This window comes from Thunnus maccoyii, chromosome 10, assembly GCF_910596095.1.
Source record: "Thunnus maccoyii chromosome 10, fThuMac1.1, whole genome shotgun sequence".
Taxonomy (NCBI): Eukaryota; Metazoa; Chordata; class Actinopteri; order Scombriformes; family Scombridae; genus Thunnus; species Thunnus maccoyii.
In genome coordinates, this window is record NC_056542.1 from 33,779,985 (window position 1) to 33,799,035 (window position 19,051).

Here is a 19,051-nt window from a genome sequence, read left to right on the forward strand (position 1 = left end):
TTCTTTAAGGATTATGTGGTCTTTCCTGTCCATCCAAGTTACAGTGGGGAGGGAAACAGTGCTTTTAAATGTTTGCACAAATGCATATGCACCACCTTAATGCCGCTAGGGTGTCCCTGAGAGGAACATCTGCTTCCTTGAAGAAAAAGGAAAAATAAAGATTATACCACCATCAATACCACCAAAGGCATGCAAACAAAAGCCACTGTTACTATTTTACTTACAATACATTACTTGCATTTTGTTTTCAGTATTGTCTAGGAAGAAAACAGATTGTGGTCATTAAGTAATGTAAGGGAATCTCTAGGGATGTGTGTACAAGAATGCACCTTACTTTAGCTAATAGTCTACACAGTACCTGATCCTGCAGAGCTGGTGACTGATGTGACATGCTGCGACTTCTTGGAGGGAACGTCTTCAACATCATCCTGAAATACATTTGGGGGTTAAGTCTTTAAACATTGGTTTAAGACTATACCACTCATCATATGACACCTCGTACCTTCAGTGTGTTTTGTTCTCGTTGCCATTGTTGATCTTGCAACCTCCCTTCATCAGACCTTGCTGAGTGAATGACAAACATTATATTCATTCAATAATATAAACACACATTCAATACATTCAAAAAAAATATATATAAGTGATTTTAAGGATGCAAATTAAAAGGTTTTATAATATCCCCCCCCCCCCAGAATGTCATATCAGCATCCAGCTCTGCAGGAGTTTGATGTATGAATTTTGTATGTAGTGTAAAAACTGTAGGAAATATGTCCCACAATGTGTCAAGAATAATAAACAAGAAGAAATATGAGCAATAACAATAGTGCGCTTTGTTTACTGCAAGCATAGAAGTAATAAGTTTTCATTTGTTATAACAAAAATAGGATAATATACTGTGTACTGAAAAGCCAGCATCTTATCATCAAAACCCCACAGTTGTTTGAGAAACCTTACTTTGGTAGGCCCTGTGGTGTGAACAAGGTACAATTTTCAATAAAGGAATGACAGTCAAACGGTGTAGTACAGTGGAATAATTTAAAGAAATATCTAACCTGAACATCATCCACACCAAAAGTCCTCAAAGATCCAGGGAACAAGATCTGAGCAATGTTTCTGTGAACACAGTATATGAAAGTAAAGAAAAAGTACAATTCAACAGCTTTTCATACTCCAACATGCATAGCAGCTTTGAACACAGTTGAAACCAAATTACTGTGCTGTGTTGATTATTGTTACTGTGCAATAGCAACGATGAAAGTGTGTCACATTCCTGCAACTCAAGCCACACTTTATGACTGTGAACTCTGAAAGAGAGGAATAACACTTAAGTGACAACTTATAAAAGTCAAAAAACATGAACGTCAAATATATTCAATAAACACAGAAAGAAATAGTACTCTCTGTGCCTCACTGAAACATGACCTTGATGTGGTTGTTGACCATATATTGTGCAGCCCTATATGTGCAGAAGGGGCAGTGATGAAGTTGACTGCTGGTGCATTTTTCTATTTTGGGACTCTCGTCCTCCAATAACACACTAAGGTGCCTCTATAAATCAAAGAGAAAAAGCATAGACATGGTATGATATTTAGAAAGACATAAAATAAGCAACCAGCATTTAATTTCATTATTTTATATACTATGTGTAGGCTATGTGTAGACTCGCTATGTATAACTTGGATAATGGCCATTGGCTTCAAGTATAATGTTACACATTCAGAGACAGCCCAACACAACAGGGCATACACTGAAGAAACACAGAAAATCAACGATCAAATTGATTACATAACTGTATGTGTGGACCTAGGCTTACTGCTCAAGTAGGCAGTTAGCTAGCTCACATCCAAAAGGATGCTAAGCAACGCAATGCTACATCGATGTTATATAACATATAGGTTATATAACATACCACTGTACTGGTCCAACATGAATATTACAAAGTACATTATGCATAACAGTCTCCCCTACTTCCATGGTTTATATTCATATCCTTGTAGATGCTCTTTCATTTGATACTTTCGTGTTCAATTTGAACACTTGAAGCAAAGCTAGACCACATACTTTCTCATTAATCCCACAGTTGTTAGTTACTTAGCTCAACAGTTAGCTTAACAGCTAACTTATCTTAGCAGTTAGCGATGGCTTCCCTCTCTCCTTTAGCTATTCCTCTGCCTCCTTTAGTGATAATGGTACATGTAATAAATGTAGTTTATTGTTCTGACTTAGCGCATCGAAATTAAACATTTAATAGTTTTTCCACAAGATCATATTTTAGCATACCATTACATAAAGGTTCTCTATGTAGGAATCAGAAATTCCCTCTCATTAGTGACACCTGTGGCCATTAAATAAGCTGTAGTCAACATCCTGGTGCTCACGGCACAAGACTATTGCAGGTGATATTTTTTTCCTCACTTATACTTTTCATAATTACATAAAAGATTTCTAACATTGCCTTTTGCAAGGTGTTTCAACAAAGTATCTCTCACTCCCAGTCAGTCAGCTAGTAAGCTATGTTCTGCTGTTGCTCTGGAGCTTGTTTTCTGCTCCTTTGTTGAGGAAATAATGTTGTTTTAGCTGTGTGCTCAGGAGTGGGCGACTTGTCATTGTGGGGGTGTTTTGTTGTGAAATGTGTTGTGGTCGACAGAGACAGCTAGCTGTTTCATTCACTGGAGTGCTAATATCTGCAGTGTGTTTCTAGTCGGATAGCACCATTTTTATTGTGTTGTGTTATGCTGGTCATTTGTTGACTTTAGTGGGAGAGAGGCAAGGCACTCAAGAGCACGCAAAAATGTCACCGTTAGATTTTCACTGAAAATCTGGCATGGGTCCTTCACATAGAAATCAGTCCACAAGCTGTTACAGACAACTAAGAAAGCTGGGGAAAGTCTCATTTTATACGTTACATTACTACCTATTTATTCATTGGCAATAAAAAAAAAAACATGATTAATAGATGTAAATTGCTTCACAGTTCTATATACATATAGAACCTTTATAAAAAAAGAAATCACCTATCAATAGTGGGCAGTATTGTCACATCTTGTAAAATATAATCAAATCAAAAATGAATATCTCCTTAATAGATTACCACACAGCTGTGAAGGTCATAACATTCTTTATGTACTGTATTTCTATGACAAACAATATTACATGATTTACATAATGATTAGATATTTAATTCACACAAATTCAGATTTGGCTGACGATTTGCAGACACTCCATGAATGTCCTCCAAGAATGCGAGTTTATGACTCTGGTCTGTGTAGATAAGGAGAGGGGTTTTCTGTGCACGGGTGTTGAGTTGTAGGTCCTCTCCCTTGGTTTAAATGACCCCAAAGGTCATTTATGCTTTTAGTTCAGGCCATAATTTAGTTATTGATTGAAAATGGTCTCTTAGGAGGTCTGTTCAATCTCCATTTTGTCACAGTGTTTAACTTTGGTCAGTGACATGTTGTTAGATCCCCACTCGGCAAAGAGGTCAATTCAGGGGTCCAGGGGTGAGCCCTCTGTGGAATTTACTCACCTCCTCAATTTGAAATTAAAGAAGGGTTATTGTATCCATGAAATTAAAGAAAACATCATGGTGTCCTCCACCAATGTGGTTATTTGTCGCTTAGCCCCATCTGTGACCTCAACACAATCACATACATGCTGAGGTTAGAGACAGTGTTGCCAGATATACAAACACAATCATATTTGTATAATTAAGTCCTTTTGTAGAATGTACAATGATTTTAATTTGTTATAACCCTAGCCGTAACCCTTTTTTCATGATAGCTGAGCTAATTTTGGCACACAAAAATTATTCCAATCAGGTCTACCTAAATGTTACTTATCACAGACACTATGATTTGCATGAGCTGCTCTGGCGTTTTCATGCAGGAGACATTGCAGGTTTCCTTTCATAGATGAATTATCTTTTTTTAAATCTTTTTGAAACTGAGCTTTCATTTTATATTTTCTACACCTGACACAGGATGAAACAATGATGGTGAAAAGATGAAGACCAACAGGGTCATGAAGGCATACACTGACAGTCATGAATGCATCCCTCTGTGTGGCCGCCTCACTTCCCTCATCCACCTGTCCATCTCCATTCTCTGCTAATACTGTATGGTAAATTAGACACAGTGATCAATGTAGCCTTTCAAGAGAATATATTCAGTATTCAGTATCACTAATCATATGCACATGATGTAATCCATCACTGTCAATATGAGTTGACAGTGCGTGTGTGCAGGCTCCATTCATTTCTGCATCAAAGCCTCTTTGTAGCATCAGTCAGTTTTGTTTTCTGGGCAGCTGCATTTTGCCAAAGCTCCTGCAACTTACTGCAGTGACAATTGGCCCCTTCATCTGATCAGATGAGTCAGGAAGGATTGTCCCGTTTCTCCGACAACAAAGCACTTACACACAAGCCGTCAAAGCCAAATTATGTGCCCTCCCTCTACTGCAACATCAGCAAAATAGCTGCTCTATATTGGAGTCATTATCCAAACCATCTCAAGACACTGCTCCACTGTGCATGTTCCTGTCAGAGCTCTTTTGGCTGCTGACTGCTTTTTCTGGCTGCATGGTCAGTGAACTGGGACTGACACGCTTTTATCTGATCTAGTTAGATCTTCTGATGCATATCACTGATGTTGTATGCCAATCCAGCAGTGTTTGTAAGAGTTTGTTTGATGGATAAAGTTATTATATTTATTGCAAGTTGGAGCCAGGGCTGAAGCGACTATTGAAGACACAAGGCTGTGTCCTCAGTATTGTTTAATTTAAGCATTTTAACAACCTGTGGAAGAGGTAACATTCTACAATTACACACTTAACATTAGTTTAAACATTATAATTAGTTTTTCAGTTTTTTAGTCAAAATTATCAATATTTGTGACATTGTGGAAAAGGCTTTGAAACAAGGAGATTCAATTTGCGGAAAATTTAGTAGTTTAACAGTGGAATTAATAGAAAAAATATGAAGGCTGCATGGTGTTGCACAAACTCTTGACCTCAAATTAGTAAATCCTGGCTACAGCTCTGTAGCATTACTGTAGCTTATATGTTATAGTGCTAACATACTTGCTTTTACTACACATTTGCATGCACATGATGGCTACTCAACATAACCTTTACAGTAGCCATGGTTGTGTGGTTTGTCAAATTTTGTTTCCTGTTTTGTTTGTGCATTTTCTGTTTTGTTTTTTATCATCAAAAATCTCTTGCACACCTATGTAGTCTTTGTGACAGGTGCATTGGTGGAGTAGACACTTACTAAAAAGAGGAAAGGACACCCGCACACTGTCTTCACTTGCTCAGTAAAGGTATTTTAATATATACAACGTTTCGATCAACGACCTTCTTCAGGTATGCTGACGAATGGAAATAAACATCTTTATATACAAAAGGCAGGGTTATCAGAGTTGACCAATTATCACAAACATTTCATTAGTAGCAACAGGCTACACCTTGTGGCTAGGAGTGAACTCCTACAATTCACAGGGCATCCTATAACCTCAATCAGATGCAAATCTATATGCTACATCTAGAAAATATTTAAAATGCAATGGAAATATTAAAATCACATTTATCAGCTCAATAGTAATCTGAGTCGGTTTTGTTTTTTGAAATGTTGTGTTTTGCACCTCTGGGCCACAGTCTTTGTACGTGGATAATCAGGTTATCCAGAGATCCAGAGAATGTTGACCATTTGGTAAGATTTGGATGATTAGAATATTTGGATTTTTTGGTTCTTCAAAGCTGTTTTGAAGAATCTGGAACTGTTGTTATAGCAACAAATCCTTAAACCCAAGCCTGCTAAAGTGCAGTTTATTGACAATTAGCTTGATCATGACTAAGACATTTTAAGGTGAACCCCAAACATGAACTAATTTTCAGATACCAATGTCTCAATTTCTCATATTCATAATAAAATAATGCTGATATAATTATGGTTTTATATGAGAACATGCAGTTTAGTGATAAATCATTATTTATTTTTTATAACGAAGAGTTACCTACACTAATACATGATACAACTAAATAAAAGTTAAATAGAAGGCCCTAAAAATATATAGTGTGGGATACTCAGAGACATAAATTCCCTTAAAAGATTTGGACTGTTAAAGGACCTGTGGAGCCAGGACATGTGGCATTTAATTTGACATTTGAACACTAAAACTTATTAAATGATTAATTGCAGAACTCACTTTGCTGAAAGTTGTTTATGCAATCAAACATACTTTTTTTTTTTAGCTTTTAAAAGGTTTTCATGTGGGATTTAAGTGTGGAAACATCGGAAATAATGTGCAGCACAATGTAGAGCAAAATAACAGCAGTAACAAAGCAGGAACACAAATAAAATCAGACTTAAGTCCATAAATCTATTGCCCTGTGCATGCTGGAAGTGTTCCCAATACACCTACCCCATCAAAGAACCAAATTAGCTGGATGAGAATTAACCTGATTATTTTAACCTGATAATAGCATGTTAGCCTGAATTAGTCAAGCCACATTTGAAGAACAGTGCCTAGGGCCACTATACAGAACATTAGCATTACCATTCATTTCAATGAGATCAGGGGGAAAAACTGTTTCATCTTTTGCCCAAATGCAATAAGACATCATCCAGCAATGCACTGACCAATCAAATAGGTAAATTACTTTAAGTCAATTGGAATGGTTCTACAGCGTACTTCATGATTATTGAGACAAAGGATTGTCCACCGGATTACTCTCCAGAGTTGTAAAATCTTATAGTACTGTAAAATGCCGTGCAGTGTTTTGGGGAGCTCCTCCCCAGCTCCATGCTCTCATCCAAATATGGTTCTTATCACTTCTGGCTATGTCCATTTTTATACAGTCTATGCTTCAAACTCATGGATCCAATTCTCAAACTGGACTTCCTAGATTATATTTCATCTTCTCACCTGTGGCAACACGCCCCACATCAACACAGACTTGTTTTTAGAGCTACACTATTTTTGGTTTTAACTCTGAGTCCTGAGTGATGTATAGTAAAGAGTTCAGTATGTTTCAAATGAACCAGTGTGTGACATGTTGACCAAACCTGCCTCAAGGCAAGGGGTTCAGACACTGTTAGAGATGAGACAAGCACTTTGTGTGAAGTATCCTTCAGTCCTAAGAATACATGATGAGCAAGTAGTGTGTGGGGTGTTGTCATTTCTTTTGTCTTTACTTATTGGTTGTTTCAGGCTTAATCAAGGTCAAGGTGCAGTTGTGTGAGACACTGAACATATGACTGATCCAGGAGCTGCTCAGTGATGTGCTGTGAACATGCGTAACTGGGAAGCAGGTGAGATCAGTTTGCTCTTCTTGGATAAAAAAAGGTCAAATCAATCACAGCCTTTTTTTGTTTTTAGTTTGTCTCCACCTTGTCATGCTTTAGTCTGTTCACAGCGCTCCTCTTGGGTTTGTCCTCTCCCCTCAGGAACACCCTGTGACTTCCCCTGTGCAACATGAGACGTGGCAGCTGCATGACTCCTGTTTTACTGTGCAATAAAGAACTGGCTGAGGGCGGCGGGGGCTGGGCTGTATGGCATTTTCTGTCATATGCTATGCAGTGGCCCTGCAGCCCTGTGAGACCCAGGCCTGCTGTGAGGCATCTGCTGACTGACCTGCCATTGTCACTTCCTGCCAAGTTCAGGGGAATCTGTGTGATGATGTATGACGGAGTGTCTCAGGGTCTGCCAACAGATCTAAGCAGCTTGTCCCCATAAACCTTCACATATCATTACTGAGAGCATCAGGTAAGATGATGAAATATCACTGAATAGGGTTATCTGAATCTGAGACATCTGTACAGTACGTGTTCACTCACATGTAGCTGAGTTACACTGTGAGTTTCCCCTTTTCCTTTTTGACAGCAGTGCATGACTGGGCTTCAGCAGTGAGATGATCTCCACTGCATTTTCTCTGGACATGTGGAAAAAGCCTAAGATACTAATTTCATCCAATTTAATAAGTAGGTTGCTCCTTTGATTACTAAGTTCTTTTCTTGCTGGTGGTGCTTGATGGTCTTCATTGAAGTGTTTCAACTTGACAAATCCCAATTATCTAAAGTTAAACCTGCCCAACCTTTTTTTGCTCAAGTTCGGCATTTTGGATCAGGATTGGGGCATTTTGTTGCATAAAACTTTAGGCTCTGGTCTGGGTCAGGTCGCAATTTTTGCGAAACTATTAAAAAAACATGCCTATTAAAAAACAATTAAAATATTAAAACTATTAAACTATTAAAAAACAAGACAGTCCAATTTAATCTGCAAATTATTCTGCATAAATCAGAGTATTCATGTGCACACTCATTAACAGAATCAAAATCAATGGAATAAGTACTGGAACAAAATCAATTAAATAGCAATACAAGAAGTACATTTCGACCAACTACAGGTCTTGGTCAGGCAAATATTTTTCTGACGACCTAGTTGACCGAAATGTTGCCAGTGAAATTAAAGGGATCCCATAATCAACATCACGTCTCACATCACATCTACTAAAAAACAATAAGGTTTAAAAACCTTCCAATTCAACTAAATCGCTCTCTTTGTATCCAACAACTCTATGCCTATTTCGCTCTCTTCTAATTTTTTTAAGTTTAGCTCTGCAGACCTAAACCTCAGCAAGCAAACAATGTGATGTGTACTTATGACCCCTCATCATCAGTTGTCTACCGATTGTAAAACCAATTTTAAAAAACTTTTTTTTTCTCATTTAATTTAAATTGTTTAAAGAAATAATCCAGTAGTCCACAAGAAAAAAGAAAGATTAGAGAAAAGTCTGACAAAATTTGTTGCAGAAATACATGTTTTCCTGTTTTGTTAACCATCTCATGATTCCTCAGATTTGTTTTGTGACCCCTAGGTTGGGAGCCACTGATTTAATGGGGGGGGGGGGCTGTTTAAAAGGATGAAGGTTTCCTCAATCATAGTTCAATTCAGGTAAGGGTTGGGGGAGTTATTTCTGAAACTGTTGACATCAAAAATGGTACGCCCCAAGTCTACCAAAGTTTTGGGGAATCTTTATTTGCTGACGATGGCACGATCTGGGCTGACAATGGCACGATCTGGAGTTGAGGGAAAAATTTTGGTCATCTGCTCTGTCAAACTCAAAAGGCCTTGGATCAGGTTGCTCAGTGGGCAGATAAGTGGGGATTTAGGATTTCCACTTCTAAAAATAAACTCATGATCTTTGGCTTCAAGAGGAAAATTCTTCAAATTTCTGGGTATGTGGATGGATGAAAAACAAGGAAAACTCATATAGATACATTTGTAAAGGTAAGAAAGTAAATAACATTCTCCATAGTTAAGCTGGAAGTGATTGGGGTGCTGAGAGAGACACCTTGCTTATGATTTAGATAAGATCCACTTTAGATTATGGGTGTGTTGTGTTTCGGTCAGCTGTTAATTCTATTCTTAGCAAACTGGATGGGGTCCAGGGAAAGGCCCTAAGAATTTGCTGTGGAGCTCTTTGAACAATGCCTGTTCCAGCTTTACTTATTGAAATGGGGGAATCACCTTTAAGAACCAGGAGAGACAAACTGGGGCTTCACTGGGTTGGGTTAAGTGAAGTGGCCTTAAATACAGCTCTGCAGCAAAATGTCTTCTGGAGGATGTTTGGGAGTTTATATGTAAGGAGAGTTTATATGTAAGGAAAAGAAATCAAATATCTTCAAAAAACTTCTCTGACTTAACTCAGCCCTACCACTTCACACTGCTAACGAGCCAAGTTGATAGACATCTGAACAGAGGACTTTGATTGGTGCAGAGAATCCTGACATTGTCCGTTCACAGACTGTGAATGTAAACTGCGAATGGGCTGACAGAGGGATGCCTGTATATACTGTAAGTGTCATACAATTTACCAATGACTTATTCTGAGAAATATTCTAATTGCACTTTTTGTTTGGCTGTGAGATACAGCGATTTTAGGCATGTAAGCATTCAAGCACTCTGCTGCCACCTAGGGTCTACAGTCATCTAGCGCAGCCCCCTCTTTTACCGCTGCGGCAGCACCGTTGTAATGTGACGGTAAAGCAGACAAACAAAATGAGAAACATCTGTAGTAATAGGCTACTAAATAACTTCATAATCAACAACACGATCAAGCTAATGTTCACCTTTTATAGCTATTGTTCGTTATTGGCTATGTTACGTAGCCTACACTACAACCTTGCTTCTGGAATTCCTGTCCAGTCCTAAGCCGTGTTGGGCCGTGGCTACAAGTTTGGCTATCAGCAATAATAAATGATTATCAAAGATAATTGTTAATTATTAAAATCAATAAAATTATTAATAAGAATTAATAATGACGGGGCACCACCCTGGACTCAGGGAAAAAGATAGCCAATTCAGTCTCAAAGTGTACTAATCTATGAATTTGGGACTTTGATTAATAATTAATTTAATAACTATAAACAAAATCACCATATCAATAGTTAGTTACGGTTGAAGGATTTGGAGTTCTTTACAGAGCAGAGGTTGGCAAAACTCATTCTCATACATTAAAACAGACAACAGGTATATCCAAAAGCATTTATTTAACAAAAGGGTAAAAGCAACACACAATACTAATCTAGCTAAGTGTACCTATATACAAGTGTATGTGTGTGTGTGTGTGTGTGTAGGGAAGACAACAGCAAGATGGCTGCAGTCACCTGGTGACTGAGCACATGGCATGCCAACAATTTGGCTGATAAAGAGAACTACAGAGATAAAAGGCCAGACCATGTGGTGGCTTGAACCACATGTGCTGCCTGAACCAAAGTTCGCCAAACTAGGTTTTAACCTCTTAACTGTGTGGTCCTCTATTCAAGACCAATTGGTGTATACTAAAGGTGCCAGGTTAAAATGAGGCTAGTTGCATGCAAAGCCTAGTTACTGGATGTAACATGTGTTAAGCATGCTAACATTAACCTAGCGGTGTGGCTATGCAGTAACCTGACTATAGGCAACAAGGACATCACAACAACAGTTCAATGTATAACTTTAACCAAATCAATACACGTACAGTACATTGTTTGAGTTAAACATTCTTGCTTAGCCGTACTATGCTTCACTGTGTTGCTAGGCTATGCTCAGTTGTTACCAGTCCATGAAGGAAGAGATGCTTTGTGGCGTTCTGCTTTGTAGCCGGTGAATCCGTGGGTGAGTCAGGCTGAGAAGGCTTTGGCTCTGAAGCTGAAAGATGCAGGCGTTGCTGGGGAGACAGCACTCCAGTCGTGCAGAGGGCCCAGGTCATTCCTTTGTGTAGAGTTAGCAGCAAGCTAACTCCATTTCGCGGCTCATGTACTTGTTAAACTGGCCAGCAGACTTGTGTGTTAGCTGCTGGCACAAGGAAACTTAGTTTCTGAGTCTTAAGCAGGCTTTTGCGTCTTCTGCCGTAAAGAAGAAAGTGTGTGTCTGCTGTGAGCAGGCCACACAAGAGAGCAGAGAGCTGCTCCAGCAGCTGCTGGAGGTGTGAAAGACCAAGCAGCTGCTCCTGCAGCTGAAGGAGAAAGAGAGCAAGGAGCTGCTCCTGCTGCAGCTCATGGAGAAAAGAGAAAGATAAGAGAGGAATCTCTAGTTTTGATAACCTGGATCAACGGGTGGAGCTTCACACTTTGGGTGCGAACCCCCAGGGCTCAGGTTTCTTGGAGTCTTGAAACATGTGGTAAACTGTGGTCCACATGTAGTCCCAACAGCCGTGACATTACATAGTGGACAAATCAATCTGCCAAAATGGTATTGATCATTATCATATTGATTTGCAGTAGGCAGGCTTTTTAGGCAGTTTATATAGTCATTAACAGCAAAATAATAATAATAATAATAACTATATATAATGCAGGTGTTTTTGCGCATTAGTAGCCTCTAAGGTAGAGTCTAAAAAGTCCACATAGCCTAATATTTTACTGCATATTGGTAATAAAAGTTATCAGAACGTGAAATTCCCTGATATTCCAGATTAAATCATTGCATTTGTTTATAAATAAACCTGAGTTTATTTCCCTGGACATAAACTTTACGGTCTTTATGGTCAGGCACTTTAACTGTAAAAGATTTGAGAGCCCCTGAGCTAGATGAGATGCTTTTTACTCAGAATAATGCTCACCAGGTTTCACAAAAAAATTTAACATAATTAATACCTTAATTAACACAATGTATTACACAGGGTTTTTTTTACATTAGGTTTTAAAATTGCAAAGGAAAAAAGTATACAACTCAGCAGATTTCATTTGTAAAAGTGTTTTTTGTTTGTTTGTTTTGTTGGTTGTTTTTTTTGACACAGAAGTGGTAATAGCAGCATGCCCTCAAACACAGTGACTAGACATAGGTCAGAACAGTTATTACATAATAATTTTGGTTCAGTGTGTAGGCCAACCTCAACCTAGGGGCCTTAGCAGTGGGCAGTGGGTGACCTCTGCTGGCTGAGTTCCTCATAGCTAAGTATTTATAAATGTTATGAAACTAAAATATAAATTAAATAATAACTAAAATATATCACTACTACCCAAGGCTACATATCACACCAACTAGTTCACGTTATCTTAATCTGAAGTTACAGGTCGCTTACATTGGTAAAACGCTTCGTTCTCTCTAACAACCAGAGTATTATAGTTTTGTATTTTTTATTAGTTTTTATTTTTATTTCAGTTAACCAAAATGTTTTTTCACACATAGTTTGAGGTTTGAGTTTAGTTAGTTAACTATAATAACTTTGCTAAAAACGTGTTACATAGGTCTACTTTTATTTTGACGTTTTTACACTCACTTCTCCAAATGAGAAATGAAAAAAGGAATTTGCAAAAACCAAAACTGGACAGTTTTTGGAATTGTGTTTTCTTGTTTTTGTTTGGAAACAAAAAAGAAATAGACCATGTGATTTTGCTGTTCATTTTTGGTTTCAAACGAAAAAACGAATTGGCTGACTGTACACAGACCTGTTCGTTCTTCAATCTAAAAAGGAATAACAATAAAAGGAATTGCCATAAATGAAAAATGGACCAATTTTGATTGGTTTTTGGTTTTTTCATTCTGAAACCAAAAACATTTTTCTGTTTTTGGTTTTGAAACAAATAACAGATGTACGATTTTTTTGTTTGTTAATTATAAATGAATCATGGATTATCAGATAATACCTGGACCAATACAGAGCTGTTTTTTGTCTATTCAAAAATTACTAAAACAAAACTGTCTGTTTCCAATCACTAATTCCACTTCAGATACATTCTAGAGGTCCTTAGGTAGATGCACAAAAAGTTCCAGAGCATTTCACTGTGGAATTTCAGATTAAGTCCCTCCAAATATATTATATCTCATTATGCTGTCTATTTTTTTCAAAATGAAAAAAATGTGAAATGTTCTGCAACTTTTTGTGCAACTACATGGGGCCCTCTAGAATGTGTCTGAAGTGGAATTTGTGATTGGAAACTGGCAGTTTCCTTTTTACAGTATTCTAAGTAGAACAGTGTATAATACATTTGGAGGGCCTTTATTCTGAAATTCCACAGTGAAATGTTCTGGAACTTTTTATGCAGCTACCTTGGGTCCTCCAAGAAAACTAATAAAGAAGGAATGGTCATTATGTCACTGTGTAGTGCACGAATGCACATTGGTGCCACACTAGAATGCTCTCGACACAGTTAGCATAGTGGTGAATGGGCAGACTACTCCTTCATCTCTCCCCTCTCAGTTTCACGGGTTATCAACCTGGGTGATGGAGGCACCACTATTTTTGTTGCGTTGTTATTTAGCCAAGGTTTCATGTATTTTCAAGGTATTCATTTAATTTGTATATTTCAATAACTTATTTGTACGCAAGTTACGTTAATGTTGTGCCAGATTTATGCATATGTGATTGAGGTTAGTAACAGAGTAACATTATTAAATTAGCTAAACTGTGATAATACTCTAACTAAATGAACTCTGAGCCTGTTCAAGTTATGTAATGTAATCTACAGTTTTTCATATGGTGACCAGGCAGACAGCAGGACCCTAGACAAATGGGATTACATTCCAAATTCATTGTTAAAAGTTTTTCTAAAAGTTTCCGATAGCCATGAAATGTATGCATTTGATGTTTTACAGCTAAGGGTTAGTTTATAGCCTACCAATGCACAATTAATAATCAGAGGAGTTTGTAAATGTTTCATTTGAATATGTGATATTCCCATAACATTAGCTGTTATTGTCTCTGTCAATCATCGTAAAGCAGCCTTGAATCGAAATAAAAAGAAGAGAGACGGAATGAAGAAAACAGATTTTGTTAACATTATTTATCTTCTCTTTTTTTTGCCACGGTGAGCATTTTAATTTGACTTGCCGTGAGCCCTGTAAAGTATGCCTATAATCATCTTTGGATAGTAATTGGAGACCAAATAAATGCGCACATTTGGAAAAATCAGTCTGTATTCTGTGAAATGTGTTCTTTCTTTTGATAGAGGCATTTCTTCATTAAAAGTCATACAACATAGATATATTGGGTTCTAGTGTGCTTCTCCATGCATCTCCAATTGGCTTAATAGAACTTTTATAGTTGCCTGGGGGGCCTCCAGAATGTGTCTGAAGTAGAATTAGTGATTGGAAACAGAGTTTCCATTTCATGATATGCTGAATATGACACTTTGTTAATTTGTAAGAATAAAGAGAAGTCAAGGCTCTGTATATTCAAGTTACATAGTGAATTCTCACTGCCTCCTTGGTGAGCCAGTTAAATAAACAGTGTGTTTTTTCACTTCACTTTCTGAATCAAATCATAATATTATCAGTTGACTGTAAAGTAAATGAAAGCAATGGCAAAAACCGTGTTCTGTGGACAGATTATTCAATTCCTCCAAGTGGAAAAACCTCATTACTGTAATAACAAGTGTACAAGCAGAAGAAAATAATGAGGCAGCTGGCTAAACCACAGTAGCATCAGTGCAGCGTTGACCGCAAATTGGAGATTCAGCTCCACAAAGGCATGAAATGTCCTGGTAAGTCCTTGTTTCTAATGTGTTTAACTTCCAAATCCGTCAGCATGCTGGCTTGAATTGAGAAGTCATGTCTGATCAGAGTTTATTGTTGTTAGACAGCATGATCAACCTGTAAAACCACCAGCTGATAAGAGATAATGCTAATGTTAGTTAGCTAATGCTGTTGGCATCCTATTTTGTAAACGTGGTTACCATTGGACACGGCATGACTTCACTTCTGTTATCTAACGCAGGATCCTGGTGTCTAGTTACATATCTTGGTGACTTTCTGATGGCTCAGCTAAAACATTTGTAATTTTTATGCTCAGGTGGTGTTATGTAGCTGTGATATAGGGTTTTGGGAGATGCTGTAGTACTGAGTGAATACTTAGTTTAATTTGTTCCACATCACATAGTTATTAATAACTGACCTTCGCCATATTCTGCAGCATAATAGTGCATATATGACATTGCACTGTTATGGAAAATGAGTGTTACTCTCAAAAAAGGCAGGCACATATTTACAGTTTCAAGCTTTCTGTGTAACTTTGAAACCATCCTCAGGAGCATGAAGAGGTGTCAGGGAACAGTTAATAAATACCAGGTGTGCCAGCTGATTGCTCAGCAGCATCTGATGATGTCTCAACATCATGTAAACACCTTCAGTTCCTTTAATATCTCACATCTTCTTTAAATAATGTTGTGTCCAGAGGGAACACACCATTTCTTTAATGCCTGGCATGTTGGCAAAAATTGTATCCTGATGTTTGTTGTTTAGTTTAAGTCGGCTGTTTTCATGTCTAACACTTTCTTTTCAACATATTGTTTATGTTCTGAAACAGGTCCAGGGAGGCTTCGGATGCAGTCATGAACGAGAGGGAGTGAAGGACCTGAAGCTGTAGAAACCAGCCATCATCAACCAGTTTGCAATTTCACCTCATTTGGATATTTGCTCATCTAAGTCTCTGTGAGTTAACTGGACCCTCTTTTGTCATATATATATAAGGATTAGGGATGTTTTGACATGCGTTTTTGGTTTATTAAGCTCTAGCGTGGTCTTTGTTAATAAATGTCACATGTCCCTATATTTGACAGGCGCGGGACCTCCATTGGTAGGCTGATTCATAAACTACACCAGGATAACCTGGAAACAGCCAGGAGGAAACTGGCAGCTGGTAAGTAGAGAGCAGAGTAGAGTCCATCACTTAGACAGTGACACATTTAGGTTGTTTTGACACCAGCATATTTGATTTGAAATGAAACAATGACTGAAACTTAAGTGCTGACTTGGTTTTAAGTAGTTTTGTGTTCAAATCCATACTGGGTGAACATTGAAGTAACCCCCTTTTTCATGTTGCCTGCCAATTTTAAGACAATGCAGGAGGAGGACAATCCTAAATATACAGCAAATGCAGCCAGGGAGTTTTTTATGACACAGCAGTGGGATGTTGTGGACTGGCATTGTCATTCATCTGACCTCAGTCCAGCGGAGCCGTTGTGTCACTCGCCGAAAATCAGACCAAAGGCAAAAGTCCAGTTTGCAGTTCAGGTCTGGCATAGAATCACCAGGGGAGATATAAGTGTCCTCTGAGAACACAGACTTCAGTCAGTCAATGACGGAAGACAGTTTGACACCAAATATTATATATCATGGCCCATGTTTGTTTTAATTGGTCAAATGATCTTTGGCCCACTAAAGTTGGAGAACTTTATTTACTAGTAAAAACTAAAACTACAATTCCTACACTGTTTTTCTGTGGATGTAAACACCATCAAAGTAAAGAGGAAAGATTAACCTCATAGTCACTTCAGTCGTGCTAACAGTGACGGTAAAGCACACCCTCTTGTGTAATATTGATTAAGCACAGGCTGCACACTGGATTACTCATTCAGGTGAAAGATGTTTTTATTGATAATGTCAGATATGTGATGAAGTGACCAACTAATACTGGCAATCTTACCCTGACTCATGAAGATTCATTACAGTAAGATATTCTGGTAGAAGGCTAAGGCTGGCAATATTTAATTTACTGGAAGTGAAATGTGGCTAAAGACCCAAATTCAGACTTGCTTAACCCTGTCAGGGCTTCACCAGACTCAAATATACTGTCAAGAGAATTAGTGAACTTTCAAAGCCTTCGTAATGGAGCATGAGTAGCATTTTAGAAAACAAATTTAAGACAGATCACACATTATTAAATGCATCATAGATCGTACAGACGGCCTCAGGTGTTGCAAACATGCATCATTTTTTATTCTATTCTTTCTCATCTCCCCTGCCCTACAGAGGACCAACTGTCTTCCTGACCAAGAAGGGGCTAGTATAATACAACTGGCCTAATGTTTCCCATATATATGTAAAACTTTAAACCGGTTTGTCGTATAAATCAATTAATCATGTTTTACAAACCCTGTTGTGTGATCAAACATTGTTTAAACTTACAATAGTGGAAGAGTCCAGTTTCCAGTGATACATACTACTGTGTACTACTGTAATGCATGATGGATATTTGTGTAATTTAAGTCTCAGTGAGGTGTTGAAACAATTCAGTGTGTATGTATATATATCATACATACAGTACGTGATACAGTCATACAATTTGGATATTTGTTTTTCCTTGCATTGAAATAATAAATGTCCCCATCAGTCCTGACCTCACTGAGACACTCAGCTGGTTGCATCTCTGCAGTGAAATGGGATCAGCATCACTACCTCTCTCCTCACTCAACATACCACACTCTCCAGGTCATACTGGACAGGCTGTGTAACTAACACATTGCTCAAATTCACATTTCTTAGCATCTTATCACTTATTGTAATACATTTAAAATACTTTAAATCTTTTCTCTGGTAATCTACACTGAGTTGTATTTATATACAACACATGTCTGATAACACCTAAACAATATGATGACATTATATGATACAAGGAATTCTGAAAGGAATTCAATACTGAAAATTGAAGACCTAGATGTGGTTTTCATATTGTGAATGTAGCCATGTTTTATGTGCTGTGTTCAGAGGATTTGCCTTAAACTGAGACATTAGAATGTAAATTGATAACCTACAGTTCCTTTACAAGACAGTTTGAAAATGCCTCAATGTATTACTGAGTTAATTCAGTGAAAATTTCACATTACAATAAATTAATAAGTGTACTTAGTGCAAATGTATTGCATTTAATACACATCCTTTGATTTTTTGGCATTTGAATAGGCTTTTAACAATAGCAGGAGGGGACATTAAATTAACTTGATTTCATTAATTGTTGCATTTTTTGACTGACAGAATTAGACCGTGTGTACACCATCGCTGATGAATATAAATCCAATAAAACAATACTACAGTGATTTATGATGAAGAATTCATTTTGTGGGACCGGTATGAGCCACTGTACATGTTTTATGTGTGCACTGTACAAAGATTAACCATCTCTTTTAATCATCCAGTAAATTAAAAGACAGTGCTTTTGAACTCAAAAACCTTTCAAAAAAAAAAAAGGCATTGCTCTGCTGGGTCCATAATTTGTTGGATCCTTCTGATAAGTGTAGTGGAGCAGGTGGACCCGAATGCAGAGACTGCAGGCGGGAAGATGGGTGGAAAAGCTCAGGAGAGGGGAGTGAGGTGATGAAACAGGAGAACAGACAAGGAGCTGATTGGCTGGGGGAGACACAGGGAGCACAGCAGGGCTAACGAGGCTAGATGCAGGGCGGGTGTGTAGATGGGCAAAGGATGGAAAATCAGCACAGGAACACAGACAGGAAAACAACAGAAAACCCAAAACCCAGAAAACACAAAACCTCCCAATAACAAACCAGCATACCTCAACCCATCCAAAAACACACATGAACACAAACCCAAGTACACAACACCATGAGCCAAATAATCATGGAAGACAGTCACTTAAAGATACAAACCAAATCACATGAATGAGCAAAACCACATGACCCAAAGGACTGGACAACAGAAGTGCAACACAGGAAACCAAAAGAACAAAAATACAGAGTCCAAAAACCACGAGTCCATGACACTTTCATTGGAAGTGCATTTGAAGGGAATCTTTTAATAGCCAGTATGAACTGGAGGAATGATTACAGCGAGGAAAA

General features: G+C 37.9%; 2 long non-coding RNA genes across 2 annotated transcripts; one reads left to right on the forward strand and one right to left on the reverse strand.

Annotated features, from left to right (window-relative positions):
• Nucleotides 1-237: 237 nt before the first annotated feature.
• Nucleotides 238-1,309, reverse strand: LOC121906303. Its single transcript, XR_006098587.1, has 4 exons — nt 1,053-1,309; nt 503-564; nt 359-428; nt 238-257 (listed from the first exon to the last, which is right to left on the reverse strand). It is a non-coding gene; the product is annotated as an uncharacterized LOC121906303 (long non-coding RNA).
• A 14,441-nt stretch (nt 1,310-15,750) lies between these two features.
• LOC121906129 lies at nt 15,751-18,241 on the forward strand. The gene is made up of 3 exons (XR_006098544.1): nt 15,751-15,911; nt 16,040-16,119; nt 17,232-18,241. It is a non-coding gene; the product is annotated as an uncharacterized LOC121906129 (long non-coding RNA).
• Nucleotides 18,242-19,051: the final 810 nt, after the last annotated feature.